This window comes from Schistocerca americana, chromosome 5 (genome assembly GCF_021461395.2).
Source record: "Schistocerca americana isolate TAMUIC-IGC-003095 chromosome 5, iqSchAmer2.1, whole genome shotgun sequence".
Taxonomy (NCBI): Eukaryota; Metazoa; Arthropoda; class Insecta; order Orthoptera; family Acrididae; genus Schistocerca; species Schistocerca americana.
In genome coordinates this window covers 431,865,186-431,892,982 of record NC_060123.1, presented here as the reverse complement: position 1 = coordinate 431,892,982, position 27,797 = coordinate 431,865,186, and the positions used below count along the sequence as shown (strand labels likewise).

General features: G+C 42.2%; 1 pseudogene; it reads right to left on the bottom strand.

Moving 5' to 3' along the window:
- Window positions 1–24,807: 24,807 nt before the first annotated feature.
- Window positions 24,808–24,925, bottom strand: LOC124617133 (annotated as a pseudogene).
- Window positions 24,926–27,797: the final 2,872 nt, after the last annotated feature.

Sequence of the window (27,797 nt, the reverse complement as noted above, 5' to 3'; positions counted from 1 at the left end):
CTAAATAACTTTTATTGAACGGTGCACTAATAAATTACACGGATACTTGACACTGTTTTTCAGCACACGCACAAAGTATCCACTAAACAACGGTCGATATGTTCTACTAAGACTTCAATTCATCGACGATAGAAATCCGCTCCTTGGTCACGGAGCCATTCGAGGACTGCTGTGTGAACTTCTTATCATTGGAAAATCTATTTCGCATCCAGATGTTGTTCCTCGAGTGCCTGGACATTTGTAACTAGGCTATTTAGGTTTTTATGTTGGTAACGCCACGTAGCGCTCTGTATGAAAATCACTGACTGTGCTGTGTGCAGTCTGTGGCTGGTTGGACTCATTGTTGGATTATTCGCTTGTGTAGTGTTGAGCAGTTGGATGTGAACAACGCGTACCGTTGCGCAGTTGGAGGTGAGCCGCCAGCAGTGGTGGATGTGGGGAGTGAGATGGCGGAGTTTTGAGAGCGGACGATCTGGACGTGTGTCGGTCAGAAAGGGGAAATTTGTAAGACTGGATGTCAGGAACTGATGTATATACATCATGACTTCTGAACACTATTAAGGTAAATACATTGCTTGTTCTCTATCAAAATCTTTTATTTGCTAACTTTGCCTGTCAGTAGTTAGTGCCTTCAGTAGTTAGAATCTTTTATTTAGCTGGCTGTATTGGCGCTCGCTGTATTGCAATACTTCGAGTGACGAAGATTTTTGTGAGGTGAGTGATTCATGAAAGGTATAGGTTATTGTTAGTCAGGGATTATTGAAAGTCAGATTGCGTTGCGCTAAAAATAATGTGTGTCAGTTTGTTGATGATCAGAATAAGTAAAGAGAGAAATGTCTGAGTACCTTCAGCTTTACTCAGCTGTCTCTGTATCAAATAACGTAGAAGTTCACCAGCTACGGGTATTCATAATTTTTCTAAGGGAACGTTTCACATTGTTCCCTGTGGTAGACGTAGATGGCCTTTTTTCTCGAAGAGTATCACCTACGTATGTAACACATTGCGTCTACTGTTGGTACCATTTAACTTTGGGTAGACGCTACACTGCATTTGTTGTGTTCTTCGCCATAATTTCATTGCGAATATCTATGAAATTTAGACTTTTTTCCCACAAGAATCATCCTTCAACTTTGGAGCACGTTTCCATCTGCCGTACCATTTCAGTGGCACACTCTGACGCAACTGTTATTCGTACCACGACAGAAATGAGTCTGCAGGAAAGCCGGAACATGTGCTCTTTTGACAATGCACCACTTTTGTTGCACAATGGGACGACTTGTATAGCTTACGTACTAAAGTCTGTACGTAATTATGGGGTTGCTGGCTCGGTACTCGCCAGCTATAACATTTTTGTACTTTTATTCGAATTCAGTACTTATTATCATATATAAATGTTAATTAACAAATACTTCATCATAACTCTTAATAAAAAATAGCCTTTTTATTTTTAATTAACAATCGCTTGAATATGTGAGATTTCATGATAAATTACAGTTTGGTAGAATAATCCAAAATATGAAAGTAAAATAGTTTTTCATTTTAAAAGGATACAAATAAATACAAGCATAATATTAAAAATATTGCTACTGGTAAATATAAGTTTTTCATTTAACCATGTGATATATCAACTTTCCATATAATTACTAATTCACTATCGAAATGTTATTTTTGCTTGAAAATTGTATTTTATTATCTATTAATTAACATATTCGGTAATAAATACTGATTCAAATACCAAAAAAATGCATCTATCGAATATTGAACCAGTAACCTCTCAGTCACTATGCACGGAGGTACAGACGGCTCTATCTAAACAGTCCATACGCTTTTTATTCAAGGGCGCTCGGAATTCTACATTTCGAATTTCTTTTAGTATTTTTGAGTGCTCTGGGAACATTGGAGGTCGGACATCAACTTTCAATTTTATTTATGTGTGAATAAAATACAAAAGGACCACTGTTACCCTTGGGTCGCTCCTCTGATGCTGGATAACGAGTACTTCAGCTGTAAATTATTTTGGAGTGAAACGCACAGCATGCTTTCATGCTCATTTTTGCACTCAGCTGTCTTTCTTGTTTACTATATTTGCGGTCGATTTCGTTGCAGTCTGTTTTTTGTAGTTTTTTTACATTTCTGATAAGTGAAGTTCGTAACTCAAATATCAATCTTTTGAACTAGCTCGAAGCAATTCCCAAAAATTCTATAGAAAATCTACTTTGAAGTTTTAGAAGCGTCGAGTTTTCGATCTGCGAAATGGTGCTGTGGTAAAATGTCTGACTGCCGTGTGAGGGTACTTAGTTTGATTCCCGGGTGACGCAAATTTTTAAACGAAGCTTCTATGAATATTTATGTGAATCGAAATTACATAAACATGAAAAAATAGCTAATTTGTAATGCTTTTTTTTAATTTAAAAAGTCGTTATTAACAACTGTTCACAAAAGACGGTGATTGAGAATTCATTTGAAATGAATTGTGTGCGGTTTGGAATTAGATATAAGGGGACAAGCAGTTTTTAAAAAAATGGCAATTAGATACTTGTTAGTGAATTTTGTATTTAAATGACGTAGGTATTTTGACTGAACGAAAATACGTAAAAAAATTATGCGCAAAATGAGACTCGAACTATCGGTTACCAGTCCAGAACGTTACAGAGGTTTTCTATCTTTATGTATTTTACGCTTCATTGAAATGCTCGTAGAACATACATCTTTATTTAAAAATTTGCATCGAACCTTAAGCCTTCCACGTCGCAGACGAGCATCCTGCCACGGGACCAGACTGCCTGTTTAAAAAAAATTGTCGATATAAATTTGTGGAAATAAAGGCGCTCGGAAAATTTCAAAATCGATTTTCTTGAGAATTTTTAAGAGTTGCATCGAACTACTTGGGGTGACTGAAATTTGAGCTCTGAACTTCACATGCCATAAATACGAAAAATTACAAATACCTGACTGCCGCATGGTTTCCTTGATAGACAACATTTCTGTTTGGTGTAATGAATGGCACCTGCTTTAAATGTAAAGAAATGTATGTTAATGCAGAGGAGTAGGAAAAAACAATCATGTAATGTTCGAATATAATATTAGTGGTGCGTTGCTTTACTTAGTCACGTCAGTTATCTTGACGCGACACTGCAAAGCGATATGAAATAGAGCATGCACATAAAGTCGGTAGTGAAGGCGAATGGTCGTCTTTCGAAGAATTCTGCGAAAGTGAGGCTCGTCTACAAAGAAGACTAGTGCAACCCATTCTTGAATACTGCTCTAGTGTTTAGGATCTCCACCAGACCGAAATAAAGGAAGATATCAAAGAAACTCGGAGGCATTGCTGCTAGATTTGTTACCGGTAGGTACTGTCAATACGGGAGTATTATGGAAATGCTCCGTGAACTCAAATGGAAATCCCTAGAGAGAAGAAGATGATATTCCCGCGGAATACTATTGAGAAAATTTACGAAATCACCATTTGCAGCATATTGCTATACGATTCTACTGCCGCCGGCGCACAGTGCACGAGAGGACCGCGAAGACAAGATAAATTTCAGCTCCTACGGAGGCATATAAACAGTTATTTTTCCCTTGCTATATTTGCGAGTGGAACAGGAAAAGAAATGACTATTGAGGGTACCAGATACCCTCCGCCATGCACCATAAGGTGGCTTGCGGTTTATATGTTTATACGTAGATCTATGTCTACATGGATACTTTGCAAATTACACTTAAGTGCCTGGCTGAGGGTTCATCGAACCACCTTCACAATAATTCCAATCTTGAAGAGCGCGCGGAAAAAACGAACGCCTTTATCTTTCTGTCGAGGTCTGATTTCACTTATTCTCTTACGATGATAATTTCTCCCTATGTAGGTCGGCGCCAACAAAATATTTTCGCATTCGATGGAGAAAATTGTTGATTGATTTTTCTTGAGAAGATTCTGCCGCAACGAAAAAGCGGCTTTCTTTTAACGATGTCCACCCCAAATCCTGTATCGTGTCAGCGGCACTCTCTCCCCTATTTCTCGATAATACAAAACGTGCTGCTCTTTTTTGAACTTTCTCGATTTACTCCGTTAACCCTACATGGTAAGGATCCTAGACCGTGCACCAGTACTTCATAAGAGGAAGGGCAAGTGTAGTACAGGAATGTTCCATTTTCTAAAAGTGCTGTCAATAAAGTACAGTCTTTGGTTTGCCTTCTTTCCAATTTAAGTTTTTATTTATTGTAATTCCTAGGTATTTAGTTGAATTTACGACCTTTAGATTTGACTGATTTATCGTGCAACCGAACTTTAGAGAATTCCTTTTAGATTTCATACGGTTGCCCTCACACTTTTCATTGTTTAGGGTCAACTGTTTTTTTAGCACCATTCAGACGTCTTTTCTAAATCGTTTTGCATTTGGTTTGATCCTCTGATGACTTTACTAGACGATAAACGACAGCATCATTCACAAAAAACCTAAGACGGCTGCTTAGATTGTCTCCTAAATCATTTAAGTAGGTAAGGAAGAGTAGAGGACCTGTAACACTGCTCTGGGGAACGCCAGATATCACTTCTGTTGTACTCGATGGCTTTCCGTCAATCACTACGAACTGTAATCTCTCTGACAGGAAATCACGAATCCAATAGCTTAATTGAGATCATATTCCATAATCAAGGAATTTCACTACAAGCCGCGTGTGTGGTACAGTGTCAAAAGCCTTCTGGAAACCTAGAGCCGGACGGTGTGGCCGAGCGGTTCTAGGCGCTTCAGTCTGAAACCGCGCGACCGCTATGGTCACAGGTTCGAATCCTCCTTCGGGTATCGATGTGTGCGACGTCCTTAGGTTAGTTAGGTTTAAGTAGTTCTAAGTTCTAGGGGACTGATGACCTCAGCTGTTAAGTCCCATAGTGCTCAGAGCCATTTGAACCATTTTTTTGAAACCTAGAAATACGGAATCAGTTAGAAATACCTTGTAAATATCACTCAACACTTCGTGTGACTAAAGAGCTAGTTTTGTTTCACAAGAACGATGTTTTCTAAATCCGTGTTGACCGCATGTCAATAGGCTGTTCTCTTAAAGGTAATTCAAAATGATCGACCACAACATGTTTAACAATCCTGTTGCATGTCGACGTTAATGATATGGGCCTGTATTTTATTGTATTACTCCGACTACCTCGTGTGATGTGTGCAACTTTCTTTTGTCGAGCGAACGTGTGTATGCGGTTGCCAAATACGGAACTTTTGCATCAGCCTATTCTGAAAGGAACCTAATTGATATACAGTGTGGACTGGAAGATCTGTTTTTATTAAGTGATTTAAGTTTCTTCATCACTCCGAGGATATCTGCGTAAAAATTGCTCACGTTGGCAGTTGTTCTTGATTCGAATATTTACTTCGTCTTCTTCGGTGAAGGAATTTCGGAAGGTTGTGTTTAGTAATTCTGTTTTGGCAACATTGTCGTCGATAGTATTTCCATTGCTATCGCACAGCGAAGGCACTGATTGTGTCTTCCCGCTAGCATACTTTACATACGACGAGAATCTCTTTGGGTTTTCTGCCAGGTTCGGAGACAAAGTTCCGTTGTGGAAACTATTATAAGCATCTCACATTGAAGCCTGCGCTGAATTTGGAGCTATTGTAAAATATGACCTATGTTGGAGATTTAGATTTGGCACGCTTTTTTCGTTATTTCTGCAACAGTGTTCTGATCCGTTTTGTGTACTAACGAGGATCAGCTCCGTCGATTGTTAATTTATTTGATATAAATCTCTCAACTGCTGTTGATATTATTGCTTTGAATTCAAGCCACATATGGTCTACACTTACATTTTTAATGTCGAAGGAGCTCAGATTGTCTCTTTGGAAAGCGCCCAGTGGTTTTTATATACTTGTTTGAATAGGTATATTTTTCGTTTATTTTTGGAGGATTTGGATGTCACAATACGAGTATCTCGCCATGACGACCCTCTGTTCACTAATCCCTGTATCCGTTTTGGTTCTCGCTATTAGATGAGAATTATTTGTTTGCTTAGAGGTCGTGTGTGTCTTCACAAACGTTTGCTATTCTCTTGGGCTCACGTACTAATTGCTCGAAATAATATTCAGAGAATGCCTTTACCACAATTTCGGATAATAGTGTGGTATGCGTACTTCCAGATTTAAACATGTATTTTCGCCAACATACGGAGCATAAATTGAAGTCACGACCAACCATAGCTGTATGAGTCGGGTACGTGTTTGAAATTAAACTCATGTTTTCTTTGAACCTTTCAGCAGTTGTATCTTCTGAATTGGGAGGTCGGTAAAAGGATCCAATTATTATTTCATTGCGGTTGCCAAGAATGACCTCTGCCCATACTAACTGACAGGAATTATCAACTTCAATTTCACTACAAGATAAACTGCTTCTAACACCAAAAAATACGCCACCGCCAACTGTGTTTCGCCTATCCTTTCTGAACACTGTTAGGTCCTTCGCTAAACTTTTAACTGAATTTATTTCCTGCTTTAGCCACCTTTCAGTGCTGTCTATTAGCTCCTGGATCTCTGGTACTTCCCCAACACAGCTATGACAATTTGCAGCTGTTATATCTATCGTTCCTGGATTTACGTTCTTCCTGTGTTCGACACAAATGATGTACGGTAGATGTACTGACGTAGAGATGAAAACATTAGCACAGGATAGAAAAAAGACGCGGAACAGCATCAACCAGTCAAAAGACTGATCCCTTAAAAAGATTGAAGTCTGTCACCTAACAGAAACTGTATTAACGCTGTAGCTGCGATGAACAGATAATGTGTTTAACAGCATAATGATGCTGGCGTAAGCTACAATGCCTGGGGCGTAGCACGGTGTTGTTAATTATCACTCACGAACGGCACTTCGTGTTACGCGGTCAGAGTTACATCAGTTCATCTGTCACCATAACTGTCAAGACGTGTGAGCATTTAGATAACGCAGCCCACTTGTTTTTTCCGATCCTAACGACGAGGAACACAAAAAACAGGGGAAGGACGAACTGTTGCAAGTACATGGATGGGTCACACATCGATTGCTGGGTCGCAGTTACGAAGTCTGGCACGCAACCAAGTAAACGCAAGCCTACCATAAGAAAACCTGTCAGTTCACGTCGTCTTGCATACACTCTGCAGTAATCACACGTCAATGAACATGCCTAGTTTCTACTTTTTGTCAGTTTTAATGTGAGTTAGTTGGAAGCCCAACCGCTGTCAGTTACATGATAAAAATACTTCTTTGAAATCTCTTAATCAATAAAAAGTCAGCAATCATCCGTTTTTGATATTTATCAACATCTTCAGACATGAAACTGATAATGAAATTATAGCAGTGAAGTGTCAGTTCGTTCTGTACAACAAGGCAAAATCTACTCAGTATCAACGCTACTGTCACAGGTAATGGTAATTCAGTCTGAAAAAACATGTACAGGGAGTGGAAAACAAAAGTGGCCCGGAGAACAGCGCTCCAGGGTGCAAAGAAATACAGCACAGTATATGAAATACAGTGCTAACCTGACTATAGCAGATGTTTAAAGTGATCGCCGTTCTTCTCTTGGCAATTATGGGCCCTGGTCAGCAAACTGCTGAAGGCGGATCGAAACTGGACTCCTGGAATTGTCGGAGTTTCATCCGAAATGTTCTACGGCAGTTCTTGAAGACTATGAGGGTTGTTGCGATACACCTTAGACTTGGCTCCCCACTCAAAGTAATCGCACTCTGACAGATCAGGTGACCTGGGTGGCCAGATAGGGCAGCGACCAGACTGACTTCTGCCAACATCTCTGTCAGGCTTGAAGATAGCGTAAATGAAGGGATTATTTCAATAGTGGTACAAGTCAATTTTTGTTCATTATGAGATACAGAGTCCTAAAGTTAAATGAGCGCTTAAAAATCTGCAGTTGAGATACCTGAAATATTCATGCATATGGCTTCTTGCTAGAGATGAACCTTTCTTTCTGTTTGTTTGGATCATTAATTTCAGAAGCATTATAGGCAGAACCACTATTGAAGTAAGCCCTTCAAATGTACTCCAAGGTTTGGCCGGATGTCTGGGCAGTTGCTCCATCCTGTTGGAAGTAACGGGGTGTGGTTATATGCATACACTGACGTCCAATAGTATCCACTTGTCCCGTCCACTTTGATTTGCCCCTCCCTGTATTTCTGTAAAATTGACTACAGTCTGCTCTTAAAATGATCCCTAACTATTTCTCTCTTGTCAAAACTTTTTATTTTCTGGGCCTTTCCTACTAACTTTTCCACCTCAGAGTAGTATCTGAACCCAACATCTTCAATTATTTGTTGGATGTATTCCAGTCTTCCCCTATGGCTTCCACACTTTACAACTCCCTCAAGTTCCATGGAGGTCATTCCTTTTGTCTTAACACATCCTTGTCATCTATCCTTTCTTCTTGTCAACGTTCACGATCCTCTCCTCACCGTTACTATGGAGAACCTCCACATTTCTTATCAATACACTTACTTTTAAACATACTTCTACAGCAACCCATCTGAAACGCTTCCGTTAGCTTCTCCAGTTTTTCTATAGCCCATGACCCACTTCCATACAATGCTGTGCTTCAAATGTACTATTTCGGAAATCCTCAAATTAAGGCCACTGTTTGATAGTAATAGACTTCTTTAGAGGTCAGGAGGAATTGCAATGTCGTTAGCAAATCGTACCATTTATATCCTACCACCCTGAATTTTATTCCCGTCCGTGAACCGTTTTTTAGTTCCGACTTCGTTTCTTCGATACGTAGATTGAGCAGCAGGGGTGAAAGCCTACATCCCTGTCATGCTCTTTCTAGTCCTAGTTCTTCCTTGTAGCTCTTCCATTCCCAATTCCATCTACTGGTTATTGTGCCTGTTGTATATGACCCTTCTTTCCTTACAGCGTACACCTATTTTTCTGACAATTTCGAGCATCTTTCATTATTTTACATTTATGAATGCTATTTCTAGGTCGACAAATCCTACGAAGGTGTCTTGATTTTTCATATGTATTGCTTCCATTATCAGTCACGTCCTCAGAATTGTCTCTCTTGTGCCTTTACCTTTCCTGAAGCCAAACTAATCCTCATGTAATAGATTATAAATTTTATTTTCCATTCTTTTGTATATTATTATTGTCAGCAACTGTGATGCACGATCTATTAAGCTGATCGTGCGATTGTTCACATACTTACCTGCCTTTGGTGTCTTAGATTTTTTTTCTGAAAGTCTCACGGTATGTCTCCAGTCTCAGATTCTACAACCCAACTTGAATAGTCCATTGGCTGCCACTTCCCCCCGTGATTTTATAACTTATGGAGGAATGTTATTTATTCTGTCTTCTTTGACCACAAGTCTTCCAAAGTTCTGTTAAACTGACTCTAATTTTCCATCTTCTGTGTCTTCCATATAGACTCCAATTTCTTCCTCTATCAGTAGTCTGACAGCTTCTCTGTCACGTAGAGGCCATCAGTGTTCTCTTTCCACCCATGCTCTCTCCTCTGTATTTAACACTGGAATTTCCTGTCACATTTTTAATGCTAATGACTTTGATTTTGAAAGTTCCTGGCAGATTAAAAATGTGTGCCAGACCGAGACTTCGAATTGGGGACCTTTGCCTTTCGCGAGAAAGTGCTCTGTCAGCTGAACTACTCAAGCACGACCCACTACCTGTCCTCACAGCTTCGCAGAAGAGCTCGTGTCAAGTTTGGAAGGTATGAGACGACGTATTGGCGGAAGTACAGCTGTGAGGAGGGGTCGTGAGTCGTGCTTACGTAGTTCAGTTGGTAGAGCGCTTGCCCGCGAAAGGCAAAGCTCCCGCATTTGAGTCTCTGTCTGGCACACAATTTTAATCCACCAGGAATTTCATATCAGTGCACAATCCTTTGCAAAGAGAAAATTTCATTCTGGACTTTGATTTTGATTTCACAGAAGGATAGTTTGGCTTTCTGTATGCTGAATCTGTTTTTCCGACGATCACTTCTATTTCGATTTCTTCGCATTTTTTATGCAGCCATTTCGGCTTGGCTTCCCGGAACATATTCTTTATTTCACTTCTAAGTTATATTCGGGCATTCCTCTCGCTTACTAGACATTTTTTTACTTCCTTGTTTCGTCGATCAATTGAATTTTTTTGCTCTATTACCTAAGGTTTCTTCAGAGTTACTTTCCTTGTACCTATACTTTTCTGTCCAAGTTCCGTGATTGCCATTTTTAGAGACGTCCATTTGTGTTTAACTGAACTTATTGTTGTAATATTCATCATCGCAGTATCTACATTACAGTTTTAGAACACTTAAAATGCATCTCATTATTCTCGAGTACTTCAGTACCCAATTTCTTTCCAGATGGTTTTCCGAATGATTCTCTTAAACTGTAGTCTACTATTCATTACTGTCATCTGAGTCTATATCTGCTCCTGGGTACGCCTTACAATCCAGTACCTGATTTTATAATGTTTATTACCAAGATATAATTCAGTTGGAATCTTTCCGTATCTCAAGAAGTTCTTTTACAAGTATACCTCCTCTTCCCGTGATCTTTGAACATTCTATTCGCTATTACTAGTTGAAATTTGTTACACGACTCAATTAGTTATTCTTCTCTCTCATGCCAGTTACGGATCCCATATTATCCCGAAACTCTTTCTTTTATTTCATATCCTAATGCATGTTCCAGTCAGCCTTGGTTATTAGATTTTCATCTCCTTTTACACGCTTAATTACAAGTTCCATACCCTTATACACTATCCCTATAGCTTCTGCCTGAGTGAGTGGAGATACAGGTGTAAAACGTAAGGTTTGTTTGAGGAGCGGCTGTCTTAGGAAAAGGACTGCATTCAGAGTTAATGTTTATCAATGGGAATAGGAAGAGAGGACGCTTGGTGCAGATAAGCTCTATTACCTCGTGTACAGGTGGGTATAGAACACCGATCGAACCGGTATTGTGGTGTGCGATTCGAGACGGTCTTGTTGTGCAAAGGTACCAGGTTAGATTCCTACTCACTACCCACGTGTTTACTGATATACACTCCTGGAAATGGAAAAAAGAACACATTGACACCGGTGTGTCAGAACCACCATACTTGCTCCGGACACTGCGAGAGGGCTGTACAAGCAATGATCACACGCACGGCACAGCGGACACACCAGGAACCGCGGTGTTGGCCGTCGAATGGCGCTAGCTGCGCAGCATTTGTGCACCGCCGCCGTCAGTGTCAGCCAGTTTGCCGTGGCATACGGAGCTCCATCGCAGTCTTTAACACTGGTAGCATCCCGCGACAGCGTGGACGTGAACCGTAGGTGCAGTTGACAGACCTTGAGCGAGGGCGTATAGTGGGCATGCGGGAGGCCGGGTGGACGTACCGCCGAATTGCTCAACACGTGGGGCGTGAGGTCTCCACAGTACATCGATGTTGTCGCCAGTGGTCGGCGGAAGGTGCACGTGCCCGTCGACCTGGGACCGGACCGCAGCGACGCACGGATGCACGCCAAGACCGTAGGATCCTACGCAGTGCCGTAGGGGACCGCACCGCCACTTCCCAGCAAATTAGGGACACTGTTGCTCCTGGGGTATCGGCGAGGACCATTCGCAACCGTCTCCATGAAGCTGGGCTACGGTCCCGCACACCGTTAGGCCGTCTTCCGCTCACGCCCCAACATCGTGCAGCCCGCCTCCAGTGGTGTCGCGACAGGCGTGAATGGAGGGACGAATGGAGACGTGTCGTCTTCAGCGATGAGAGTCGCTTCTGCCTTGGTGCCAATGATGGTCGTATGCGTGTTTGGCGCCGTGCAGGTGAGCGCCACAATCAGGACTGCATACGACCGAGGCACACAGGGCCAACACCCGGCATCATGGTGTGGGGAGCGATCTCCTACACTGGCCGTACACCACTGGTGATCGTCGAGGGGACACTGAATAGTGCACGGTACATCCAAACCGTCATCGAACCCATCGTTCTACCATTCCTAGACCGGCAAGGGAACTTGCTGTTCCGCCGGCCGAAGTGGCCGCGCGGTTCTGGCGCTGCAGTCTGGAACCGCGAGACCGCTACGGTCGCAGGTTCGAATCCTGCCTCGGGCATGGATGTGTGTGATGTCCTTAGGTTAGTTAGGTTTAACTAGTTCTAAGTTCTAGGGGACTAATGACCTCAGCAGTTGAGTCCCATAGTGCTCAGGGCCATTTGCACCATTTCTTGCTGTTCCAACAGGACAATGCACGTCCGCATGTATCCCGTGCCACCCAACGTGCTCTAGAAAGTGTAAGTCAACTACCCTGGCCAGCAAGATCTCCGGATCTGTCCCCCATTGAGCATGTTTGGGACTGGATGAAGCGTCGTCTCATGCGGTCTGCACGTCCAGCTCGAACGCTGGTCCAACTGAGGCGCCAGGTGGAGATGGCATGGCAAGCCGTTCCACAGGACTACATCCAGCATCTCTACGATCGTCTCCATGGGAGAATAGCAGCCTGCATTGCTGCGAAAGGTGGATATACACTGTACTAGTGCCGACATTGTGCATGCTCTGTTGCCTGTGTCTATGTGCCTGTGGTTCTGTCAGTGTGATCATGTGATGTATCTGACCCCAGGAATGTGTCAATAAAGTTTCCCCTTCCTGGGACAATGCATTCACGGTGTTCTTATTTCAATTTCCAGGAGTGTATTTGGCTATTTCGCAGTGTGCCATTGTCGTGAATAAATAAGCAGTGGAACTGACCCCCATGGGTCGAAGTGACGTTAAATCCAGTGGCTGGCAGCCACTCTGTAGTTATCTATTTCATCTAAATAAAGATTGTCGCATCCTGTCAACGCAACAAAATCTTCTCCCTCTTGCCGAAATATTCCGGAACTATGTTGCTATTGAGAACTTATCATTTCTTTTGCAGTCTCAGTTAAACATTTATTTTTAGATGCATTTAGTTTCGATCAAATTGGTTCATCTTCAAACTTATGTAGCTGTGTAAGCAATCCGTCCTATCCATGTGGATCTACAGTCTAGTGGCATGTTGTTCCACGTGGATACGACGGGTTGATTATGGAACTACGCAGATCTGAAATTGATCAACTTTGATGGGAACTAGTCATAGCATAAAAGTAAATGCGCAACTGAAACGAAAAATGTAAAAATTGTCTCCGGTTCCTTGCTGCTTCAGTCCACGGTGTGTCCGCGATGTTTCGGAAGGCACTTGCTCTCCTTACACTTTCTGGCGAAGACACACTGCGGCTTGACGCTGCAAGAAATCCGAGAACATCTCATTGTATTTTTTTTTATCAGGATGGATTTGGCAGTCTGGGTGCGGAAGGATGCGCAGGTGTAGGGTTTGGGGAATGTCCTGTTTGAAGGCACGACGGAATAACAGATTTGGAGAGTAAGGGGGAAAACAAAGAGTGGTTTGTATTAAATTTAGGGGGCATATGAACCTTGTTTGGATCTTATGGTTGACAAGAAAGGAAATTTTAATAAACTGCTAAAGCATTCGTTCTGGGTAGGAAGGTCTGCAAGACGGGTGATGTGTCCTTGTTTTAATGGACGACGCAGTGTAACTTCATGAGCGGCGCTGATTATTTCCGCGGAAGAGAGCGGATGCTGTGGAAACGGCGGGGCGAGATAAGGCTGCGCCGTGATGGGGCGCTTTAGCCTTAATTCCGCTTTGCGGGGGCGTGACGCGTGTAATTAACGCCTCCAGGTTACCGTGACAGCGGCCGTCGCAACGGGGGTTAGCTGGCAGCGTCGGCGTGGCTCCGGCGCGATAGCCGAGCCCCTGCCTTCTGCAGGGCGGGCTGCGCCGCGGCCAGCCAGCAGCTCTGCGCCCCTGCTACCGAAGGCGTGGACTGGCGTATTTCCCGCTGTCCGATTTCTTAGGCAGTTGCCGTAACAACCAGTGTCCGATTTGAAGATAGTGAGGTTAGCGACGCCACCTTTCATGGTGCTCACCATATCCTCCCAAACGCTCCATACAAGTCTCCTGATGAAACTTAAATCAACTCCTACTGCTGGAGAAGATATTTACCCTACGGATGTCGCAGACAGTTCCCTTTCCCACACAAATAGCCTAGGTTCTTAGGTATGTGGTTAGAACCACAACGACTGAACCAGGCAACGAATACCGTGCAACATTGGTAGATCGAGCAATTGTATATACTGACGAGCCAAAACATTATGACTCCCTACCATAGCAAGATCGAATGTCGCCTGGTGGTACTGCGCCATGTGACGCTGATAGGAAACTACACTCATGCTCACAAATTAGGGATAATTACAGAATGTGGTGCCACACAACGTGGCTCTAAATACAACTGGCGTTTATAGCATAGGCACACAGGGAACACACACGGCACAGATCTGTAAGTCCATGGTGATAAGTTGAGAAAACCGTCCCGAAACACATGTTCTACAAAACGCCACTGTTTCCTGAGCATGTAACCCGACATCAGTATGGGATATGATCACCATGCACACGTACACAGGCCGCACAACGGGTTGGTACACTCTGGATCAGGTGGCTGGGCAGCTGCTGGGGTATAGCCTCCCATTCTTGCACCAGTGCCTGGCGGAGCTCCTGAAGTGTCGTAGGGGTTTGAAGAGGTGCAGCGATAAGACGATCAGATCATCCCAGACGTGCTCGGTGGGGGTTGGGTCTGGCGAACAGGCAGGCCACTCCATTCGTCTGATATCTTCTGTTTCAGGTTACCCCTTCACGATGGCAGCTCGGTGGCGCCGTGCGTCATCATCCATCAGGAGGAAGGTGGGACCCACTGCACCCCTGAGAAGGCGGACGTACTGGTGCAAAATGACGTCCCGATACACCTGACCTGTTACAGTTTCTCTGTAAAATTGAAAGACAATCAGCCCTCGGTCACTATTTTTAACAAATTAACCTGGTTTCGACACTGCTAGGAGTGTCTTCCTCAGAATTTAAAACAAAGAATGGTCTGTATTCCATAACATGCTCACAGAATTATGAATAAAAATGTATGATAGAGTTTAAGTACGGAATCGTCGTGAAAGACTGGCAGTACTTATATGTCATTTATAAAATAATAAATATGCTAAAAGGGCATTAGTCGCAAAGATGCCCTTTTGGTATATTTATTATTTTATAAATGACATATAAGTACTGCCAGTCTTTCACGACTACTCCGTACTTATACTCTATCATACATTTTTATTCATAATTCTGTGACCATGTTATAAAATATAGTCCATTCTTTGTTTTAAATTCTGAGGAAGACACTCTTAGCAGTGTCGAAACCAGGTTAATTTGTTAAAAATAGTGACCGAGGTCTGATTTTCGTTCAATTGTAACTATTCACGGTCTCTGAACGTGCAGCCATGTAGAAGATTTTGCGATTCTCTGTCAAAGACATGCAGGGCTGTAAGTGCACCAATCATAATCCCACCCCACACCATCAAACCACGACCTCCATACAGGTCCCTTTCAAGGACATTAAGGTATTGGTATCTGCTTCACGCCAGATGAAAACCAGGCGAGAATCACTGTCCAGACTGTACCTGGACTCGTCCGTGAACATAACATGGGACCACTGTTCCAATGACCATGACACTTGACACCAGGCTTTACGGGCTCTCCTGTGACCAGGGGACAGTGGATGCACCTTGCAGGTCTCCGGGCCAATAAACCATGTCTGTTCAGTCGTCTGTAGACTGTGTGTCTGGAGACAACTGTTCGGGTGGCTGCGGTAAGGTCCCGAGGCTACCTGCAGTACTCCGTGGCCGTCTTCGGGCATCGATGGTGAGATATCGGTCTTATTGTGGTGTTGTACACTGTGGACGTCTCGTATTGTAGCGCCTGGACACGTTTCCTGTCTGCAGGAATCGTTGCCATAATCGTGAGATCACACTTTGTGGCACACGGAGGGTCCGTGCTACGACCTGCTGTGTTTGACCAACCTCCAGTCGCCCTAGTATTCTACCCCTCATAACGTCATGAATATGTGTTCTTTGAGCCACTTTCAACACACAGTCGCGATTAGCACGACTGAAAACGTCTGCACACTTACTCGCTGCACCGTACTCTGACATGCACCAACATATCTCTGCGTATGTGGACTGCTACCAGCGCCACCGTGCGACGACCGCAGGTCAAATGCACCGCATGGTCCTACTCCGAGGTGATTTAAACCCGCAAACCGCTCACCATAGCGTTATTTCACCAAGTATCAGCACTATCCTTAATTTATGAGCATGAGTGTATAAAAGCGGAGCAGAGCGAATGTGGAATCATATTATAGGGGCCACTAATAGGTAAATCCACTGACCTAAGTGACTTTGACACAGGGCAAATCGTTGTGGTCCGGTGCCTGCGAACGAGGATCTAGGAAATGACGAAGCTGGTCGACTGTTAGCGTACTACAGGCGAGAACATCTATGGAAAGTGGTTGTAGGGTGGTGAAATCACGAGTAGACGAGAAATCGTTGGACGTTCATGCCTCCTGACAGCGCGTGGAGCTCGGAAGCTTCCCTACTGTGTAAAGCAGGATAGGGTGTGACCTGCTTCGGATCTGACTATAGAGTACAGAGCCGGTGCAGACAGAGCACACCGTCCAGCGCGCCTTGTTCATCATGTGACTCCCCAGAAGACGACCTCTACGTGTTTCATTGTTGACTCGACGGCGTCGTCAATTGCATTTGAGTGATCACATGACCGTTGAAACTGGACCACGGATCATAGAAACCCGTCGCCTTGTTGGAAATCAAATTTCTTGTTACAACACATCGACTGTTATTCCAGAGTGCGCCGTCATCTAAACGAACGAGTGATAGAGACATGCACCATGCCACAGACGCAGGCCGACGCAAGAGCTGATGGTACCTTCCAATAAGATACCTGTACGTGTCACGAGACCATTCTCTTGCTACAGCGATTCGAGGAGCCTGACCTGTACACGATAGATTACGTCTGGGACACTATCTGGCGCCAGTTCATCGCCGACAAGATACTGCCGCATGAATTACTGGGCGCTGATGACCGCGCAGTTGAGCGCCCCACAAAGCAAACATCATCATGATGAATTATGGGAAATGCAAAACCTGCATGTAGACAGCTTGAGCGATCTACTTCCGGATATATAACAAGGACGATCGAAAGAAAGGCACGTAGAATCACTGCAGTATTGCGTCAAAGTGTGTCTTTTTTTTGTGGGTGGCAGTGGTACAGTATTTCTCTGGAACGTCTGCAGTAATTTTTAAACAAATTCAATAAGGTATATCATAAATAAGGCTCAAGTATCGGGAGCCTATTACAGTGCGGTATGATATTCCCGCAAAAAAATTTGTTATTGTGAATTTGGAAGTTGGAAACTAGTGACACAAAAGCATAATAGTGGAACGATTGGAGAAATGTCAACCAATATTGCTACATTTACAAGGTGAACCATTTACAACTTGCAACCGTTTGATTTTATGAACAGTTTAAGATACCGAAACAGAGTTTTCGGCGAATCATAATAAGAAAGGGGGGGGGGGGGGTAGGAAAGCCTGCCTCCGTAGCTGAGTAGTCAGCGCGGCTGACTGCCATGCGAAGGACCCGGGTTCAGTTTCCAGTAGCGCCAAGGACTTTTCCCTTGGTGAGAGGACTGGAACGGTGGGCACTCAGTCTCATGAGACCATCTGAGGAGCTACTTGATTGAATATTAGCGGTTACAAGGTCACGAAACTTGACTACGACCGCGAGAGCGATGTGCAGTCCCCAAGCTCCTCCATAACGCATCCAAAGATTAAAAAAAAGCTTTCTTCATTATCTTGGATGGCACAAGAGTTAGGAATATCACCCGAGCAACAAAATGGTGTGTCCTCCAGCTACTGACATTTGCTAAAAATATTGTAATCTCTACGAATGAATATCGATACTGTTGAATACATCTATCTGTTTATATACCGCCATTAAATTCATTTAAGCAATCTGACTTCTTATGGTTCAAATGGCTCTGAGCACTATGGGACTTAACATCTCAGGTCATCAGTCCCCTAGAACTTAGAACTACTTAAACCTAACTAACCTATGGACATCACACACATCCATGCCCGAGGCAGGATTCGAATCTGCGATCGTAGAGGTCGCGCGGTTCCAGACTGAAGCGCCTAGAACCGCTCCACCACAACGACCGGCCCTCTGACTTCTTAATTTACGCAAATGTGAACCCCATCACCATACTCCATGTGATTACCTATTTTGCTACGAGTTATTTGTGCAATCTGTATGTATATTCCTCTATACTACCCAACAGATAACACAATCTAAATTCAGTGAACAGTTATTTGAACTGTGTTGACTGTTGCTAACCAAGAAGCTTGTGTAACTATTACAATAGATTTAATCAGGTCCTCGTTTCAAGATTTATACAACCCTCTTCCTAAATTACTAGGGCACCAATGTATTCTCATTCTCACAAAGGAAACAGAGTAATATTTGTATGAGTCATACAGAAGCTCTATTCACTGTTTTGAGTTGTAAATTTATTTACTTGAATTACTTTAAGAAGATATTCATCGCTCATTAAAAGTAATGTTCCTCGTTCCTAGATCCTCTCTGTACCGACAAACTTTTCCAGTACAAGTTAACAGTGCTACAAGTTAGGGATATGAGTTAATGAATCCTCTGGCAGACAAAACGTAACATAAACACGCGGTATCTGAAATTGCCTATTCCAGCTACTACAAAGTCAATTAACTGGAGGACCAATCCAGAAAAGTATCACGATAACGCAGAAAAAATAAGTGAGAAATAGCTATAAATAACGTGGGTAACTAAAAAGTGAGGACTGGTGTCCTCTGTTCATGGGATATGCGGTACCTCAATTCTTCAAACCCACAATTCAGTAAACCGAACTCTCGTAGCCACGGCATACCATATAAGTCGAACGCAACATTTATGAAAAAGAAGCCAGCAGTTTACGGAGTCATGCAGCCCTGTGGCACATTTAAGCAGCGATCACCTATGTTCAAGTCTTGTCACCTCGGCAGCAGCAGGAAGAGTGAGTTTGCAGGTTACAGTTCGAAAATCCGGACCGTTCTCCCCACTCTTTCTAACTGCACCGTGTAGTGGCCGTAAGGATGGAGCAGTGCATACAAACCCACGAAAATTTCGACAAAAACTCTAGCATTCTGAGAGCGGTAATTAAGGAAATGGTTATATTGCTGGACAGAAATCACCAGACGTGGAAGGAAATGGTTACAAAAAATGGTTCAAATGGCTCTGAGCACTATGGGACTTAACATTTGAGGTCATCAGTCTGAAGCGCCTAGAACCGCTCGGCCAGAGCGGCCGGTGGAATGGTTACATCACTGACCACAGCCCACTATAGATGCGACGGCTCCAAGTTTTGCAAGCTGCAGTGTGTGATTGTAATATTGAACAGTTAGGACAAATAGATCTCAAGGAGTTCCAACATATGATGACACGTCCCCGGTGGATATGCCTCAACATACTAGCAATATATTGCACCGTTTACAAAATAAAAGGGATTCAAGTTTCATGTGTCTCGCCGTCAAAATCTGGTCTGAAAGAGTATGCTGTTCAGATAAGAAGCCCTTAGCATCCCTATGGAGTGTAGTGGTGTGAAGTGTGAGGGATCTAGAAATAATCGACAGCCAAATGAATTAGTGCCAATGCCATTGTTTCCAGGATTGCTAGAGACATTGTTAATAGTACGATTGACACTTAACCGTTTTGGTTGACTGTGGCTGTAGGAAGAGGCGACATCTATAACATAACATTTGAAGCAATGTCATCCAAACTTGGTACACTCATGTCTTAAGGTTTGGGAAGAAAATACTATTGCACTGGGATACACCCAGAGCTAGCAGGTAAACTATAATTCTGGAACGAGTGGTGAAATATAAACCTAACTTAGTACACCCATGGCTAATTACGTAGGAAAAATTATTGTGGTAGTAAGTTATTCTAAATACTTCCAGCTTTGGGATTCATGATGATAAGAAGCGATATGCAAGGCTTAACTCTGCAACGCTTGGACCAGTTTCAACCCGACTTGGTACTCGCGTGACTTACTAATGTGGAGAAAAAATTACTGTGGGACTAGGACACAGTAGTAGTCCTGCGGATGGGTATGCGGGTGGGGGTATGGGAGGGAACGCTTGGTCAAGTTTCAATCAAATCACGTAGTCTACTAAGTAATGTGAGATGGATTTGGGGTTGGACAACTTTACGATACTTGCACAAGAATTTATTTATTCTTGGGCTTGGAGCGAAGACTAAAAATATTGTAGATACTCAAGTTTGGTGTTAATATTCAATTGATTTATAAACGATTTCACTTCAAAATTTTCGTAATGTATTTATAGACTTAATAATGTGACAATAAACTAGGTATGTTTTTACACTACGGACAGATTTAATTGCTTTTCCTGTCTGATATAAGAGTGGGGTAAATGAGGATAAACAAATAGCCGATTCTATCATAAATGGCATTACGAAACTAAAGTGTTGTACAGTCATGAAGTGAATTACTCTTATAACTAAGAAGTATGAGACGTTAGCTGATTGGTTGATTTGGAGGAGGGGAGCAAACAGCGAGGTCATGGGTCCCATCGGATTACGGAAGGAAGTTGGCCGTGCCCTTTAAAAGGAACCATCCTGACATTTGCCGGAAGCGATTTAGGGAAACCACGGAGAACCTAAATCAGGGTGACTGGACGCGGGTTTGAACCGTCGTCCTTCCGAATGTAAGTCTAGGGTGCTAACCACTGAGCCATTTCTCTCGGTAAGACGTTAGAAATAAACAATAGAAGAAGTAGCAAACTCTGGAACTGTAACGAGCAGAACTTGTACAGTAACGCAATTCAAACATGTGCCAAATACAGTTATAAAAGAAATAATACTGACTGAATATATTACGGAAAGGATAGAACGAAATACGCTGGCTGCGGTGGTGATACCTGAGAAAGATTGGGACCTATAAACTTAAAATGGATGCCTTCTGAAAGACGAAGAAGAAGATATCCGAGGAGAACATCAGGAAAGGGCTGGAGGGAACCATGGTCACAGGCAGCTGAGAGATGTCAATGTAGTATTATACATACTTTCAGATTATTGGATGCAGCAAACGGCGAATGCCGTAAAACCACTTGCAGATAATGATAATAATAATAATAATAACACCCTCCACCCGATATCCGTACTTCACTATTCTAACCCATCATTCACGCATGACTGTCACAGAGGAAAAGATGCGTCGTCGGGAGCACAAAAAATGCAAATATGTTCCTGTGTATTTGAAATACTCTGACTAAAAAGTGGGGTAACAACAGCCTCATTCTATCTTCCTCATCACCTTTAAAAGTTTTCCCAAAATTTTAACCTGCGAACATAATCGCACTTTTTAAACATGTAACTCACCTGAAACTGGCACAAGCTCCCCTAATTGTAGCTCACTAACAACTCCTAGTCCATCGCTATAAGTCGCTCATACCAACTTGCTCTTTCTCACTCACTCATTCAGCCCAACTCATTTTCATTATCTCTTTTGTGCCTCTGTGTCATCGTTTCCTGCGTTACAGCCACAGTCCCCTTCGTCGTGTCCTACTACTACAGACTCTTCTCACTGTCACTGTCTCTCTCTTGCTCTCTCTTACTGCTAATATCTCATTCCACCCTTCCCACTGCTGCTATCACTATCTCTCTCTTCCTTGTTGTCATTATCACTGGCTCTCACCAACTTCCTCTCTCTTTTTTTTTTATTCCTCCCTGCCCTGAAACTGCTCCTTTACTCTTTTCCTAGCACTGTAGTCACTGTCAACTATGCCCCACTGCCACTGTGTCCCTCTCTTTCTCTCACACTGCCATTGTTTCCTTCGCACATCCACTGTCTACTATCTTCCAGTATTTATTACTTTTCCGCTCTGTGCCACTGCAACTGTTTTATTCCCTCTCAGCAAAAAAGAGCGCGACTATTTTCGCATGCCAAAATTTTTGGGAAAATTATTGAAGATGTTGAGGATGGTAGAATGAGGTGGCTGGTACTCGAATTTTCAGTCAGAGTCCTTTGAATAAACAGGAACACATTCGCATTTTTTGTGCTCCGAAAGGAGTATTTTTCTGCTGGTTCCTTTCTCTTCCCCGATGCAGGAGAGAATGTAACTCAAATTAAAAGAAATGTATTGGTAAGTAAAATTTAGGTAGTTTACATACGTGAAACTGAAATAATGGAAAACCTATTTTACATTCGGGCCGGATTTTACGCGAGGAAAATAAAGGCATGTGCTTCAACACTACAACAAGGATGGAAAAAGAGGCATGTGCTTCAACGCTAAAACATGGAGTTCGCAGATGATAACTGAGATACTCTACGGCGTATTTCACCGTGCTACTTCACTTCATAAACTACGTTTCCGCCTCACACCATATTTTGCGTGTACAAGTAGGATGACTTTGAACCTCTGTATCTCGCAAATGGATAAAGATGTGAAGAGAACTTTCAGGGTTGTTCCAGATAGGGCTCTTAGGAATACATCGTAAAAATTGCAGCCATGTGCTGTGCATAGCCACTCTGAAACCTGAGGCTGGGTTTGGTACGAAAAAAAAAGTTTTTTGTGTGTTTCTCGACATCGGATAAAGATTTCTGACAACTGGGAGATAAATGCCTAGAGAATAGACAGAATCTGAGCAATTTTCTGCTGTTATGTATTATTTAGATTTCGCCTCATGTCGGATTTTACGTGTTGAAGTAAGGTAACTTTGATACTCTATATCTTGGAAACAGATACAGATATCAAGAAAATTTTCAAGGCTGTTCGAGATCTGAATCTTAGGAATATATCGCAAAAATTTCAGCTCTTTGCTGTGTATAGCTGTTTTGGAATCTTCGGCTGGGTTTAGGTCCGCTGGTGATGGAGAAAATATAGTAAAAACCCCATTTTGTGGTGTTTTTCGAGGAACCGCCCAAGAACTGATGGTACCTCCTTAAGTCTCATCAAGTCCACCGCAGATCACATAAAATGCAGAAAGAATCAACCTATTTCCTCCATTTTCCTAAGCGGTAGGAAGTGTGTGATATTCCTAATTTGACCTTGTACTATAGGATGATGAACCTAAGACGATCCTTACGTTAGATATAAAAATGGTCCCTAGCCCAAGGGCTATCGAAAACACCTACCTTTTTATCAAAAACAAAACAGAAGATATGAGCATGAGAAAATCCCGTTCTTACACGTAGCGTTTTGGAACATATTAGGCACGCAGGCTGTCGCATGCATACCGCTGAATGTCAATAGGGATCACTCACTTTTCGATTTTGGGGATTCCATTAACCGTTCTTGTGAGGTATGTTTCTTTAATGTGATTGTGATGTACGGTGTATTTAAGCACGAATCAGGTGTAGTGTAGTGATTCTTGAGGTAAGTATCGCTCATAACATTAACGATTGAAGCGTGTACTGGAGGTCTGATTTGCATTTACGGTTGCATTTATGATTATAATTCTTTTAAGTCACGTTACAGGCACAGATAACATTATTGATATCGAGCCCTTAGTAATTTTTTTATATTCTCGTAGATAACATAATCACGTTAAAAAACAATATTGAATTTCGGCAGCTGTAGCATATGCTTGCCCCCTCCATCGTGGGTAAAAATTATGTTTGTAAAGTTCTTAACAAAATGTCACAGTATTAATTCAGCGATTGACCTAGACCCAAGATAATAATAAGGCACAGATATAGCATGTACAGCTCTGTCTCTTTTTTTGCGTTTCTTCTTTCTTCAGTGAAAGACGAAAAGTATCAATTAGCAGTCTTAATCGGAAGTCTGTAGAGAGCTACTGTGTAACGAGAGTACTGCTCCGCCTTTAAGTAAAAGAATACGCAAATAATCGAAGGTAGACAATGAAGTAATTTATTCAAGAAGTGATCCTAATAGACATAAATGTCAATGAATTTGTATTATGAAAGCGTTACACGCCACGTATTCTAATATTTTGTGCAAGGCTACAAAAGGAAAATGAAACTCAAGGTATATTTAATATTTTGTTATTATTACATTATTTGAAGTTGTATGCACAGGTCCCGTGGCAACTCCGCCGTCTAAATCATTTTTATAAGATCTGCACCATATTTATTCACCTTTGCAGTGTGGCTCGCGGTTAACAGTTTAATATTATTGGGGTGGATTCTTTACAATGTAACACATTCAGTACTTCTGTGAGTGAAGCGACGTAATACAATTGGAGGCTAACTGGAAAAGAGCAAGAACGCGAGGAAAAAAACTCACTATGCCAACACTTAAACCTATGCATTTCGGTAGATTCTCTCATAGTATGAAAAAATACATTACGTGCTCATTGAGACATACATAGTTATAAAAGGGTGTTATGTAAAAAGCTACTTCTACATGATCTTTGAAGGTAATGTCTAGCCTGTGTTTTATATCCGTCCAGATCTGCAGCTGCATGGTACCGTAAGCTTCCACAGTCTGGGCGCATTGCTCCTGAAGACATCTGCAGTCCCCGGGAAGCCTGAAAAGAGGACGGTGTTAGATTTCCCCAGCAGTGCTTAGCTGACATATTGCGCTCATTCAACGGAGACACATTTCCCACCTCCACCATACTTTTTGAAGATAATAAAACTAAAACTAAACTCCTCCCGAACAGGCCATGAAGGCCCAACGGTACCTACCGGCCGCCGTGTCATTCTCAGCCCATAAGCATCATTGGATGCGGATGTGGAGGGGCATGTGGTCAGCATACCGCTCTCCCGGCCGTATGTCAGTTTCTGAGACCGAACTCGATACTTAACTAAATCAAGTAGCTCCTCAGTTTGCCTCACAAGGTCTGAGTGCACCCCGCTGGCCAACAGCGCCGGGTAGATTGGATGGTCACCGATCCAAGTGCTAGCCCAGCCCGACAGCGCTTAACTTCGGTGATCTGACGGGAACCGGTGTTACCACTGCGGTTAGGCCGTTGGCTTTTTTGAAGATAATAGTATTGACAATAGTTTGGCAGATTTTATGCTTTCGCGTCAATTTGTGCCTTCTAATACAGATGATAAAAACCGGTTTCACCAGCACGAGGAAATTATCTTGAGAATACGTGGAAACCCAAACATTCGCTGAGCGCAGATCTGTATTGATCAGTTTACTGAACTGAACTGAATAATAGAAAAACGACTATCAAATCTTCAAGTAGATCATGTTGCCCCTCATCAGAAAATCATATTGAGAATGCCACGTAATAGCATGCGCATTCCCCTAATGTAATGCCGTTCTATTATAAACTGGTAGCAGCGTTCTTGTGGTAGCAGAGAAGGTTCTGGAAAACCCTTGTGGAAATTGGATGTTCCTTATAACCACAGAGTAAAATTTACAATCATTGTTTTCTGATGTTGTCGTTAGGTTGTCAGTTACATTGTTTCTTATCTTAAGGAACCTGGCAGAGAATTTTATTTCGCCATCATCCGTCAACTCACTGAACCGTGTGTCCCTCCTATCTTATTTTCAGTTCAAGACATTCTCAACTCTCGTCTTTGTCTTCCAGTTTAATCACCTTCTTGTCAGCTCGTGTTATTCCCAAGACGCTTTTTTCCATTTTCCCTTGGTCAGATGTGATTATTTGAATCGTCTGCTTTTTTCGTTATACTGTCGTAAGTCAGAAATGGCTGGGCTCACTGCTCGTCACTGCAGCTTTCCAAGTACAGCAAATTAATTGATGGAATAAAGCTGTTGTTAATGGTCATGGCCTTCGTTTCATCATATTAACTCTTTACCATTTGATTCTTACAGTATCAGTTTTTTGTTCCTTATTTCATACATGTACTGTATTGTACTGAGTCCATCAATTCTTTGTTGAAATTCCTCTGTAGTTAACTACTTTGACAATATCAAGGATGAGTCAGAAATGATGAGACAAAAGGAAATTGTTGCATGCACTTCATTACTGTTCAGGGTCACAAATGTTCGTCAGAGGTTCAAACGTCAGTTTTCCTGTCCCCTTTTTCCATTCTAAATTCTTTTGCTCTGATGTATCGTAATGTAATAGAAGTTGTAGCCTTATCTCGACTAAGCTGGGATATGTAAATACGATTCCATTTTTGTCACGATGTGTCATCACGAAGTTTGCCAAACGAGTCAAATTTTTTCTCGAGTTGCCACTAAAGACGCTCGTTGCTTCTTTCCACAACTTCGTTTCCAACTTGTAGGAGGTTCATTTTGCGCCGCTAGGTTATGCTTGTTTCCTATTATACTTGTTATACTTATAGTTCAATTGAGATAGAGTAATTAATAAGAAAAGTTAACATGGTCACTCTGGACATTTGTTTGCTACACAAAATAATGGTGGGCGAATCAGATTAACAGTTATAAGTTAGGCTATAATGAATTGTAAAATTTAAATAATACTTTCACACAAATACATTCAAAGCTAATACTCAGATCACGTGCGTTACCAGGACGGAGGTCAACACATAATCGTCGAACATGGTATTCTTTGATGTTAGGTATCTACATGGTAAAAGCTTGCGGTCTAGCGACGGCGCTGGAGAAACACTAATGGCAACAACGTTTAAAAGTTCTACTTGTAGTAAATTTAAAATGAAAAGTATTTTCATTTAAGATAACAAACAAAGATGTATTACTAGCTTTTCCTATTAGTTTACAGTATTATCGTAATGAGCATACCGTCTGTTGCACAATAATGTTGCGCTTTATATTTCTTGTGGACCTAAATAAAACTGAAAATATGGTCACTTTCAATTGGATCACATAAACCAAGAACATATGATACTGTATGCTTCAAATCTTTACGATAGTCCATATAAAAATATATTGTCCTGGCTGAAGGAGCCTTGTTTGTGTAGGCCATATACTCGTAGGAGTGCGCTACTGTCGGCTTGTCGTATTTTTGACCTATATACAGTTATTTCCTATGATAATGTCCACATGGATAGTGATGCTTATTAATTATTTGATAGGCCCAGAAGGGAATTTGAAAACGATTTTACACAGTTCTTAGGCGCTGAGCTGATTGAGCATTGCAACGGCGTTGATTTGAATAATGAAGTAACCACCTAACCACGACAACGTCGTCAACAACTTCGACTGTCATTATTGCAGCTGACGATGTTTACTTTTTTTAAACTGTGTGGTAAACAATTGCAAGTGAAGCATTAATGAATTAATTTACTCTGTTGAAGCAACAAATAGTGTGATTATAACTGATGAGAGGTATTCATTGAACCTACTAGATGCTGTTGTGCAATTGCTGTTATTATTATTATTATTATTATTACTATTATTATTATTGTTACTTGCCACCCTTGCGATGCTATTAAGAAACATCTTGTAGTAACGAGGTTGGAGTTAACGTTGAAGATTATGATTGTGATCGCCACTTTACTTCCGTCGATGGGTGTGCATATTGTAACGTTACAGTGCTCCCATTCCGCTATAAAAATTCAATTAAAGACATGTATTCTGAGCATTTTGTTTTATGTATGCTGAGCAGGGCGGGTGCCATGAGGGAGCGGTACCGCCTGCAGACGAAAACACCGCACGTTTTTGAAAGTAGCCCCGCCTGCCCCCCCCCCCCCCCCCTAAGAGTGCAAAACGTTGGCGCTGATTTGCTTCTGCGAGGAGCAAGGACTAGTTGAGACTGCGTGCAAAATTAGAAATTGGAGATAGTCATACACCAACAGTTAAAAAAGCTTCTAAGAAATTTAACAGAAGCAAACACTGAAAAATAATGTAAAAAAAAAAATAGGCAGCGGGAGGGAATGAGCTCCCTGTAATTGGCTGGAGATTTTTTGTGAAGTGTGCCATCTGCCAGTGATTTGCGGTCACTACT